Raw genomic sequence first — 12,464 nt, 5'->3', positions numbered from 1 at the left:
GGTAGCGACATAATAACAAAACAAAAAAGAAAGGAAAGGAGCCAACAGCACCCGGGTTTCCCAGGCGGTCACCCATCCAAGTACTAACCGGGCCCAATGATGCTTAACTTCGGTGATCGGACGAGAACCGGTGTATTCATCATGGTATGGCCGTTGGCACTCGTGCAAGGTAGGAGCACGGCAGAATTCGCATTCGGCTTCTCTCCCAACACACAAAATGTTAGTTTTCCGCCGCATTTGACGAAAGCACTTCCTTCTGCAACAGCCAGTTCCTCGAGGACGGCGCGGGGGGCGCGCCCGGCGTCCCAGCGAGCGACGGCCGAATTTGCTCGACTGCCGCTCGCTGCCGCTCGGGTCGTGGTCCATATGACAGCGCAAGCACGACAAACGTCTGCGGGACGAGACGTGACGAGACGACTAAGGAATAAATTCGTGATTACAAATCAAATTTGGAACTTTACACAAAAATAGGCGGTGACGTATTTCAGAAATCAACTGCCGATTCGTACTGTTTTGTCGTTTTCAAAGTCTTCTTGGCAAACTTGGTTAGCACATTCTCCCTCAAACTGAGTTAATTACTGCATTTTCGCACCATTACAGTAGTTTAAAAGGCTTAAGGAAGCATCTTTGTCACAACAGAAAGGTAGTTTGAAAATTGGGCTGGCAGGGGTAGCGACATAATAACAAAACAAAAAAAGGAAAGGAGCCAACAGCACCTTTTTTTTAAGTTTTTTAATTACTGCATTTTGTTACCATTACAGTAGTTTAAAAGGGTTAAGGAAGCATCTTTGTCACAACAGAAAGGTAGTTTGAAAATTGGGCTGGCAGGGGTAGCGACATAATAACAAAACAAAAAAAGGAAAGGAGCCAACAGCACCTTTTTTTTAAGTTTTTTAATTACTGCATTTTGTTACCATTACAGTAGTTTAAAAGGATTAAGGAAGCATCTTTGTCACAACAGAAAGGTAGTTTGAAAATTGGGCTGGCAGGGGTAGCGACATAATAACAAAACAAAAAAGAAAGGAAAGGAGCCAACAGCACCCGGGTTTCCCAGGCGGTCACCCATCCAAGTACTAACCGGGCCCAATGATGCTTAACTTCGGTGATCGGACGAGAACCGGTGTATTCATCATGGTATGGCCGTTGGCACTCGTGCAAGGTAGGAGCACGGCAGAATTCGCATTCGGCTTCTCTCCCAACACACAAAATGTTAGTTTTCCGCCGCATTTGACGAAAGCACTTCCTTCTGCAACAGCCAGTTCCTCGAGGACGGCGCGGGGGGCGCGCCCGGCGTCCCAGCGAGCGACGGCCGAATTTGCTCGACTGCCGCTCGCTGCCGCTCGGGTCGTGGTCCATATGACAGCGCAAGCACGACAAACGTCTGCGGGACGAGACGTGACGAGACGACTAAGGAATAAATTCGTGATTACAAATCAAATTTGGAACTTTACACAAAAATAGGCGGTGACGTATTTCAGAAATCAACTGCCGATTCGTACTGTTTTGTCGTTTTCAAAGTCTTCTTGGCAAACTTGGTTAGCACATTCTCCCTCAAACTGAGTTAATTACTGCATTTTCGCACCATTACAGTAGTTTAAAAGGCTTAAGGAAGCATCTTTGTCACAACAGAAAGGTAGTTTGAAAATTGGGCTGGCAGGGGTAGCGACATAATAACAAAACAAAAAAAGGAAAGGAGCCAACAGCACCTTTTTTTTAAGTTTTTTAATTACTGCATTTTGTTACCATTACAGTAGTTTAAAAGGGTTAAGGAAGCATCTTTGTCACAACAGAAAGGTAGTTTGAAAATTGGGCTGGCAGGGGTAGCGACATAATAACAAAACAAAAAAAGGAAAGGAGCCAACAGCACCTTTTTTTTAAGTTTTTTAATTACTGCATTTTGTTACCATTACAGTAGTTTAAAAGGATTAAGGAAGCATCTTTGTCACAACAGAAAGGTAGTTTGAAAATTGGGCTGGCAGGGGTAGCGACATAATAACAAAACAAAAAAGAAAGGAAAGGAGCCAACAGCACCCGGGTTTCCCAGGCGGTCACCCATCCAAGTACTAACCGGGCCCAATGATGCTTAACTTCGGTGATCGGACGAGAACCGGTGTATTCATCATGGTATGGCCGTTGGCACTCGTGCAAGGTAGGAGCACGGCAGAATTCGCATTCGGCTTCTCTCCCAACACACAAAATGTTAGTTTTCCGCCGCATTTGACGAAAGCACTTCCTTCTGCAACAGCCAGTTCCTCGAGGACGGCGCGGGGGGCGCGCCCGGCGTCCCAGCGAGCGACGGCCGAATTTGCTCGACTGCCGCTCGCTGCCGCTCGGGTCGTGGTCCATATGACAGCGCAAGCACGACAAACGTCTGCGGGACGAGACGTGACGAGACGACTAAGGAATAAATTCGTGATTACAAATCAAATTTGGAACTTTACACAAAAATAGGCGGTGACGTATTTCAGAAATCAACTGCCGATTCGTACTGTTTTGTCGTTTTCAAAGTCTTCTTGGCAAACTTGGTTAGCACATTCTCCCTCAAACTGAGTTAATTACTGCATTTTCGCACCATTACAGTAGTTTAAAAGGCTTAAGGAAGCATCTTTGTCACAACAGAAAGGTAGTTTGAAAATTGGGCTGGCAGGGGTAGCGACATAATAACAAAACAAAAAAAGGAAAGGAGCCAACAGCACCTTTTTTTTAAGTTTTTTAATTACTGCATTTTGTTACCATTACAGTAGTTTAAAAGGGTTAAGGAAGCATCTTTGTCACAACAGAAAGGTAGTTTGAAAATTGGGCTGGCAGGGGTAGCGACATAATAACAAAACAAAAAAAGGAAAGGAGCCAACAGCACCTTTTTTTTAAGTTTTTTAATTACTGCATTTTGTTACCATTACAGTAGTTTAAAAGGATTAAGGAAGCATCTTTGTCACAACAGAAAGGTAGTTTGAAAATTGGGCTGGCAGGGGTAGCGACATAATAACAAAACAAAAAAGAAAGGAAAGGAGCCAACAGCACCCGGGTTTCCCAGGCGGTCACCCATCCAAGTACTAACCGGGCCCAATGATGCTTAACTTCGGTGATCGGACGAGAACCGGTGCAATCATCTTCTTTTTTTTTTTTATTTTTTTTTTCTTTTTTTTTTTTTATCCAATGATGCTTAACTTCGGTGATCGGACGAGAACCGGTGTATTCATCATTTTTTTTTTTTTTTCGAACGAGAAAGAACGAGACGTGGGACCAACAAAAACACACTTAAGCACACGGCGGGGTGTAATTGCCGTGTACGGGGATCGTTGAATCCGGAAAAACTATGAGGAAAGCGCACACCACGAATTTTTTTTTTAATTTTTTTTTGTTGATTTTGGTTTTATTTTTTTGTTTTTTTTTTTTTAGCAACAGAAAACATCGCTGCTTGTGTTGTCTCCAAACCACTGTGAAGTTCTACAGCGACAGAAATTAAAAATGAGTGGAACACAAGCACGAGGCAAAAGATGATAACGTCACTATTAAAAACACTGACTATCACTGCCACGAAAACTAAAATCAAACATTATTCAAGAAAGTCGTTTCAAACTCAAATCCGCAATACAAAAGTGCATAAATTTAACAAGGACTGCCACTAAAAGGCCAGAACTAAAAAAAAAAACATGAAGCAACGAGCTCATCCCGTTGCGTACGAGAGTGAACGGTACAGTGTGCCACAAAAGGAAACGTAAGCATTCAATCAAACATCACTCGACACTGTGAGCGAATGGTTACAAAACGTAGGCGCACTAGATGAACTAAAAGTTATGTCCTCATTTTGTGTTTTTTTTTTTTTTGTTTTGGCAATGATAATCTCAAAAACAACGGAACAATTCAAGCCCCAATCGGCTTGAAACTAACGGAAAGAAAACCAAAAAGCTCGGGACAGAACTAGAAGACAAGCCACGAAAGTACTCAGCGTGGAAAGAAAAATGTTATATATAGATACATTATATAGATGAATGTACATAAACAAAAGTATTAATATTATACGTTATTTACGTATGGGCCGCCAATATTGCGTGAGCGTCCCGGCGGCCAATAAACACAGGCGAATTTTGGTATAACCAGATACGTAGACACACACACACACACACACACACACACACACACACACACACACACACACACACAAACACACACACAAACATTGAGAAAGGCTCAATTCACTTTATTTATCTGACGAAAAATTGCGTCGACATGCTGCATAAGTTACACTCTAAGATTCTGGTACAGAAGAAAAACAGTCCTGCGCATCAAATTAGTGACGTATTAGGAATCCGTTTAAGTCATGTATCCAAGTATCGTTTTACGTTCCATAGAAATACAAATCAAATATTTAGAAAAAAGACATTGTTTGGGAAAACAATGGTGTCATCACAGCAGTTTGTCAAAAGCATAATTTAGAGCAATTGTTAAAAAATTGGCAAAAGTCTGAGTATAGTCATTCCGGGAGTGAATAAGACGATGCTGCGCAGACAGATATTCAAGATAGAGAAAATCATCCGCCAGCTGCAATTGCAGGAGAGCATATACAGTATGTGCAGTGAGCCACGTAGTAGCCGCACGTTTCGTGGCCGGATAAGGTCGAAAATCCGGAATCAGCGCGACGTCCACTGAGAAGCTGGCAGGACTCGTGCGATTGACCAGGGCAAGAAGCTTAACGGCGATGGTCCAAATCGACGCCGATCGCGGACACGAAAATCGGTGTTCGAGTGTGTCGTCGCAGGGGCAATAATCACACAAGCCAGACGGCCGCAAATGAATGCGACACATCTTGTCGTTCGTGGGGAAGGCTCGATTCACGACCTTATACCACAAACTACTAACGTCCGGCGGCAAGTAAGAGGCGTGGATGTTGGCCCACACTGTCCGCCACGCCGATTCAGGAAAACGCAATTCCATCTTATTGCTAGCAGGCCGCCCCCGCAAAGCGGAATACACGCCCCGCGCTGATCTCGTCCGAGGATCGAGGTCGTCAGCACCGAGATAACTCTTGTGCAAGAAAAAGTCCCGAACATAACGCAGGCGGTATGGGATCCCGGTCGGATCGAGTGGAGCCAGCTCAGAGGAGGGACGATAAACACGGAACAAAAGAGTCGTGAGATGCGAGGCGTTCTTCTCAATCGTGACACAAGTTCTATTAATCAGTAAAGCAGATGCTTTGGTCACGAAGTGGATCAGGCCAAGCCCACCTCGGTCACGCGGCAAAGTACACGTGAGATAAGCCACTTTAAAAACATCCCCCCGCCACAGAAACCAATAGACCGCTTGCGTTATGGCACGTCCTAGTTCTATCGGGACGTGAAATAGTTGGGCTAAGTACCAGGCCTTGCTGAGTAAGAACGAATTGATCAGCGCGACCCTCTGTGTTAGCGCCAAGGTGCGAGTGGCACTCAAGTGAGCCATCGCGCGTATACCATACAGAACAAGACGCCAATTGGAAGCCGCCGTCTGCAAAAGATTAGGTCGAAATCGGACGCCCAAAATTTTATGCTCACGAGTGACCGTAAACCACGGGCGCGAGAAACCGCGTGAAACCGCATGAATCGGTAGAAAGACGGTTTTACGAGGATTAATTTTCGCGCCCGATGCAAGTTCGTATGTGTTTAGAATGGCACGAATAACGTCGAAATCAGAGACCGAGGACACCAACAAACCAAGATCATCGGCATATGCACTGCACACGTATTTGGTACCGCCAAGACGCAAACCCTGACAAGAAGATGCCAATTTCCGCAACAGAGGGTCCAAAGAGATCGCAAATAACGCCATTGATAAAGGGCATCCTTGTTTCACTGAGCATCGTACAGGAACAGGCTCCGAAAAACATCCATTAATGCAAACTCGTGATGACGACGCCGTAAACAAATTAAAGAGCATGTTGATAAAGGTCGCTCCGAAACCAAATTGTTGCAACACCCGCCGTAGATATTGGTGGCCCACCCTATCGAACGCCATAGCAAAATCGATTGACAAAATGCCCAAAGGGTGTCTGTGCGTCGTCGCATACGCAATTGCGTCGCGATACGTCAACACAGCGTCGTAAATCGTGCGTTGTGGCACAGCACAGAATTGGTACTCGCTAACCACTTTGCGCATGATCACTTTCAAACGAAGCGCTACACATTTCGTAAATAATTTGTAGTCACCGTTGAGGAGAGTGAGGGGACGTAAGTCACACAATTTACGATTAGTCGGTGTCTTTGGAGCTAGGGTCACTACGCCTTCCAAAAAAGATGGAGGAAGCGACACACCATTTAAGATTTCATTATACATAGTGGTCAGTACAGGACCAAAGAAACACCAAAAGTGAAGATAGAATTCCGGCGGGAAGCCGTCAGCGCCGGGCGATTTGTTCTTCGCACACTGTTTGAGCACGTCACGCACTTCCTCGACAGTGAACGGTTCAGTAAGGTGGAGACGATCGGTGACTGTGAGAACCCGCGGAACGTCAGCAAGGAGATCAGAGACGGCGACATCGTCACTGTCTTTAGCACTAAAAAGATCGACAAAGTGCCGGTGTGCCTCAGCAACAATCTCCGACTGAGTGCTGACGCGCACGCCATCAGCTGTTTCCAGTTCTGTGACGTAACGGCGCGCCGCCCGACGGCGCTCCCGCAAGTAATGAAACAAGGAAGGCGCTTCGTCGTCAAAGGAACCAGGAGCCTGACTCCGCACAACACTACCTTTCAGCGACTTCGTCTTCAGGGCCAAAAGACGGGTTTTAATTTGCCGAATCTGCGCCCACCTGAGACCCGGAGTGTTCGGCTGTAGGCGGATCGCGTCATTGAGACAAGTTTCATAAAACTGCATAGTGGACCTCTCCCAATGAGCAAGCTGTCGACTAAATTCACAGATAGCTTTACGGAGCGCTGGCTTCACGTATTCCACCCACCACGATAGAACAGTGGGATACACGGCACGATATTTCGCAGCCTGCTGCCACACACGAGAAACAACCGGTTCAAAACCAGGATGCGACAAATGACAAACATTAAACTTCCACATAGTCCGCATACGGGGTTTTGTGGCTAGCAAAGAATGGAAGCGACAAACATATGCACAGTGGTCCGAAAAGAGAACGGGATGCACCTTAGACTCGATAACACAACCCTTTTTGTCACCAGAAATATAAATGCGATCGATCCGGCTCCGACCGGTCACGTAATAATAAGTAAACCCCGGTTCGGCGGGATACAAATGACGCCAGGTATCGACCAATTTCATTTCCGTGACAAGCGTTTGGAGTTCTAAACATTTGTAGGGCCGTGGCTCCTGGTCTCTATCAGCCAACACACAATTAAAATCACCACCCAACACTATTGGCAGGTGGGTGCCAGAAAGAAGATGACAAATATCTCTGCTATAAAACACGCGACGCTGCAGCTTCCCCTCAGCACCGGAAGGTGCGTACACGTTCACGTATCGGATGTTGTTGACCGTACAGGCCACCCCACGCCCGTTAGGTATCGTAGCAACGTCCGTGTAAGCAATGCCGGCCCTAACTAACAACGCAGTGCCACAGTTACATTCCGGATCAAAGTTAAACAACACCTGATAGCCGGGAACAAATTGTAAAAGATCGGACACAACTTCTTGCAAAAAGACTACGTCGGCAGCGACAAAACGTAAAAAGTCCACCAAGCTCAAGTACTTAGCACGCGACGCCAAACGGTTGAGATTTACGGTAGCGACAACAGATGGAAGGTACGCTACCATACACGAAAGAAACAAACAAAGAAGCTAGACGGTAGTGAAAGTACCGTCAGCCTCCTCCACATCCTCTCCCCAGTCATACGGTTGCGCGTGCGAAGACGCACCCGCAACATCCGTGAGCGTGGGCGCACCGGAACTTCCCACCGACATAGGTACGTCGTGCGTGGGAGGGACCGACGCGAGATCTTGTGAAGACGGGCGCGCGCGGGGCTCAGGAGGCTCCTCGGCTTTTCGCTTTTGCGAGGAATGGACCGGAATAGGCGCAGGATCGACATCGGTATCCATTGCACCGCCCGTTGCCCCAGAATGTAACACACCCTGCAAATGGCGGACCATTTCCTGCCGGCGTTCGTCCGCACGCGCGTGCTGACTACCGGCCACCGAATGCTGCTGACGGCGCCCAGAAGGGGCAGCCGGCCGAGCGTCAGGAACGACACGCTGCGCGGTTTTTTGAGACGCCTTCGGCTGTAACTTTGAAGGCGTCGAACGCGGAGAGGGTTTACGTTCCGGAGACGGGCTACGCTCCCTGCCAGAAGAGGACCGTTGCGATAAAAACACAGAAGTGCTTACACTACGTGCCCGATCAACAGAGCCGCGACGCCGGGAAGCAGTGTCGCGCCGCGACCTAGGTTTTTGCGGTGCAGGAGCCTTTGGTGGAGCGCAAGCAGCTACAGGAGCAGGAACCGATTCCGGAGGAAGCACAACGGGGGCAGTACGCTGATGGACAGGTTCTGAGACCGATGTGTCAGACACTTTTGGGGACGACATAAAGACGCGTTCAACAGGGATGGATTCGGACGGGTCGGAGTGTATATGTGCCACATTATGAGAGACATCAGGTGGAACAATGTCCATCACGACAACGTCGGAGGGAACCGGGTTCGCCACGATATCAGAAGCAACAACCGGAGCGGGTTCGGCACTCGTCTCTGTCGACGCGGACGGAATGTCCGACCGTGTAACAAGAGCAACATCAACAGCAACTGGCGAAGGCACGACCGACACGACCGAACCGACCGAACCGACATCAACAACAGGGACGACAGACGTTACGTCCATTGCAACAGCGGTGTCAACACGGCGGGCAGGCGAAGGGGGTGCACCTAATGCAACTGCCGCCCACGTTGTCTGTGCGTCACCGTCATCGCCAAGTGGCAACTGCACCGGACGCCTACGGCGCGGACAATGTTGTCTAAAATGGTCCGTAGCGTTACAATATGAACAAGTTTGTGGTTGTCCACTGTATGTAATGAAGGCACGATGACCGGCCATATACAAAAATGACGGAACATGCTTTCTCACTATCATTCGAACGCTACGAATACCATTTTCCACTTGAAAAGGGTACGCAGCCGACCACTTCTCTTTTACAACCGACAACACAGTGCCGTAGGGGCCAAGACAACGTGAGATGGTCTCGTTTTTGACCTCAAAGGGAAGGTTAAACACCCGCACATTACGAACACCAAAACCTGCATTTGTAATATTAACATTACTAACACTGCCGTCAGAATGTTTAAATTTTCGCACACCATCATTTACGGACACGATACTGTCACAAAGTTCCGAATTACTGAGCTTTACGAAAAGAGAATTGAGGAACGTGTCTAACTGCAAGCCAAGGACGTCACTATCGGTTAACTTTAAGTCATTGATTAACCAATGATGAATTTCTAAAGCAGTCGGGCGGGACACATTGCGATCGAATTCGCACTGGATATTATTCTCGCGATCTTCAGAGTCCATGTCTACTCACAGTTGTGATGAAAACCAGCAACCGCGAGGCGAAGAGCCGCCACGTGGCACAGCGAGCACGCGACTGGCACAAACACCAACGGCCGAGCGGAGCGCGCGCCGCCGAGGTGTGGCTGGGCGCGTGCAGCCTTCGACACTAGCGGAGGACGCATCTTGTCCGTGGTGTCCAGCGGAGGGCCTGTGCGGGGTGTGGCAGTGTCGTGCTGGAGGGCGCCACTGGTAGCGATGTGGGCTTCCTCGCCTCGCCTCACACCAGGTGTCTGCGTAGTTTGCACTGCATTCGCGCCATTCCTATCCCTGTCCCCGTCCCGACTTGTCCCGACTTTGCTCGACTGCCGCTAACTGCCGCTCGGGTCGTGGTCCATATGACAGCGCAAGCACGAAAAACGTCTGCGGGACGAGACGTGACGAGACGACTAAGGAATAAATTCGTGATTACAAATCAAATTTGGAACTTTACACAAAAATAGGCGGTGACGTATTTCAGAAATCAACTGCCGATTCGTACTGTTTTGTCGTTTTCAAAGTCTTCTTGGCAAACTTGGTTAGCACATTCTCCCTCAAACTGAGTTAATTACTGCATTTTCGCACCATTACAGTAGTTTAAAAGGCTTAAGGAAGCATCTTTGTCACAACAGAAAGGTAGTTTGAAAATTGGGCTGGCAGGGGTAGCGACATAATAACAAAACAAAAAAAGGAAAGGAGCCAACAGCACCTTTTTTTTAAGTTTTTTAATTACTGCATTTTGTTACCATTACAGTAGTTTAAAAGGGTTAAGGAAGCATCTTTGTCACAACAGAAAGGTAGTTTGAAAATTGGGCTGGCAGGGGTAGCGACATAATAACAAAACAAAAAAAGGAAAGGAGCCAACAGCACCTTTTTTTTAAGTTTTTTAATTACTGCATTTTGTTACCATTACAGTAGTTTAAAAGGATTAAGGAAGCATCTTTGTCACAACAGAAAGGTAGTTTGAAAATTGGGCTGGCAGGGGTAGCGACATAATAACAAAACAAAAAAGAAAGGAAAGGAGCCAACAGCACCCGGGTTTCCCAGGCGGTCACCCATCCAAGTACTAACCGGGCCCAATGATGCTTAACTTCGGTGATCGGACGAGAACCGGTGTATTCATCATGGTATGGCCGTTGGCACTCGTGCAAGGTAGGAGCACGGCAGAATTCGCATTCGGCTTCTCTCCCAACACACAAAATGTTAGTTTTCCGCCGCATTTGACGAAAGCACTTCCTTCTGCAACAGCCAGTTCCTCGAGGACGGCGCGGGGGGCGCGCCCGGCGTCCCAGCGAGCGACGGCCGAATTAGCGGGCGTACCGCCGCGTGTGTGAGACGCACTGTTGCTCGTTGCACCTCCTGTCATTCGCTGGGCGCGTGCAGCCTTCGACACTAGCGGAGGACGCATCTTGTCCGTGGTGTCCAGCGGAGGGCCTGTGCGGGGTGTGGCAGTGTCGTGCTGGAGGGCGCCACTGGTAGCGATGTGGGCTTCCTCGCCTCGCCTCACACCAGGTGTCTGCGTAGTTTGCACTGCATTCGCGCCATTCCTATCCCTGTCCCCGTCCCGACTTGTCCCGACTTTGCTCGACTGCCGCTCGCTGCCGCTCGGGTCGTGGTCCATATGACAGCGCAAGCACGACAAACGTCTGCGGGACGAGACGTGACGAGACGACTAAGGAATAAATTCGTGATTACAAATCAAATTTGGAACTTTACACAAAAATAGGCGGTGACGTATTTCAGAAATCAACTGCCGATTCGTACTGTTTTGTCGTTTTCAAAGTCTTCTTGGCAAACTTGGTTAGCACATTCTCCCTCAAACTGAGTTAATTACTGCATTTTCGCACCATTACAGTAGTTTAAAAGGCTTAAGGAAGCATCTTTGTCACAACAGAAAGGTAGTTTGAAAATTGGGCTGGCAGGGGTAGCGACATAATAACAAAACAAAAAAAGGAAAGGAGCCAACAGCACCTTTTTTTTAAGTTTTTTAATTACTGCATTTTGTTACCATTACAGTAGTTTAAAAGGGTTAAGGAAGCATCTTTGTCACAACAGAAAGGTAGTTTGAAAATTGGGCTGGCAGGGGTAGCGACATAATAACAAAACAAAAAAAGGAAAGGAGCCAACAGCACCTTTTTTTTAAGTTTTTTAATTACTGCATTTTGTTACCATTACAGTAGTTTAAAAGGATTAAGGAAGCATCTTTGTCACAACAGAAAGGTAGTTTGAAAATTGGGCTGGCAGGGGTAGCGACATAATAACAAAACAAAAAAGAAAGGAAAGGAGCCAACAGCACCCGGGTTTCCCAGGCGGTCACCCATCCAAGTACTAACCGGGCCCAATGATGCTTAACTTCGGTGATCGGACGAGAACCGGTGTATTCATCATGGTATGGCCGTTGGCACTCGTGCAAGGTAGGAGCACGGCAGAATTCGCATTCGGCTTCTCTCCCAACACACAAAATGTTAGTTTTCCGCCGCATTTGACGAAAGCACTTCCTTCTGCAACAGCCAGTTCCTCGAGGACGGCGCGGGGGGCGCGCCCGGCGTCCCAGCGAGCGACGGCCGAATTAGCGGGCGTACCGCCGCGTGTGTGAGACGCACTGTTGCTCGTTGCACCTCCTGTCATTCGCTGGGCGCGTGCAGCCTTCGACACTAGCGGAGGACGCATCTTGTCCGTGGTGTCCAGCGGAGGGCCTGTGCGGGGTGTGGCAGTGTCGTGCTGGAGGGCGCCACTGGTAGCGATGTGGGCTTCCTCGCCTCGCCTCACACCAGGTGTCTGCGTAGTTTGCACTGCATTCGCGCCATTCCTATCCCTGTCCCCGTCCCGACTTGTCCCGACTTTGCTCGACTGCCGCTCGCTGCCGCTCGGGTCGTGGTCCATATGACAGCGCAAGCACGACAAACGTCTGCGGGACGAGACGTGACGAGACGACTAAGGAATAAATTCGTGAT

At 48.2% G+C, this 12,464-nt stretch overlaps 5 non-coding genes and 1 pseudogene across 5 annotated transcripts; all 6 read right to left on the bottom strand.

The window, feature by feature from the left end:
- Positions 1–39: 39 nt before the first annotated feature.
- On the bottom strand, positions 40–158 carry LOC124597686. Its single transcript, XR_006978561.1, has one exon. It is a non-coding gene; the product is annotated as a 5S ribosomal RNA (ribosomal RNA).
- An 871-nt stretch (positions 159–1,029) lies between these two features.
- On the bottom strand, positions 1,030–1,148 carry LOC124597674. Its single transcript, XR_006978560.1, has one exon. It is a non-coding gene; the product is annotated as a 5S ribosomal RNA (ribosomal RNA).
- An 871-nt stretch (positions 1,149–2,019) lies between these two features.
- LOC124597662 lies at positions 2,020–2,138 on the bottom strand. The gene has a single exon (XR_006978559.1). It is a non-coding gene; the product is annotated as a 5S ribosomal RNA (ribosomal RNA).
- An 871-nt stretch (positions 2,139–3,009) lies between these two features.
- On the bottom strand, positions 3,010–3,128 carry LOC124597043 (annotated as a pseudogene).
- Positions 3,129–10,532: 7,404 nt separating this feature from the next.
- On the bottom strand, positions 10,533–10,651 carry LOC124597651. The gene has a single exon (XR_006978558.1). It is a non-coding gene; the product is annotated as a 5S ribosomal RNA (ribosomal RNA).
- Positions 10,652–11,794: 1,143 nt separating this feature from the next.
- On the bottom strand, positions 11,795–11,913 carry LOC124597639. Its single transcript, XR_006978557.1, has one exon. It is a non-coding gene; the product is annotated as a 5S ribosomal RNA (ribosomal RNA).
- Between the last annotated feature and the right edge of the window lie 551 nt (positions 11,914–12,464).

This window comes from Schistocerca americana, chromosome 2, assembly GCF_021461395.2.
Source record: "Schistocerca americana isolate TAMUIC-IGC-003095 chromosome 2, iqSchAmer2.1, whole genome shotgun sequence".
In the NCBI taxonomy this organism is placed as follows: domain Eukaryota; kingdom Metazoa; phylum Arthropoda; class Insecta; order Orthoptera; family Acrididae; genus Schistocerca; species Schistocerca americana.
This window is presented reverse-complemented; position numbering and strand designations above follow the sequence as displayed.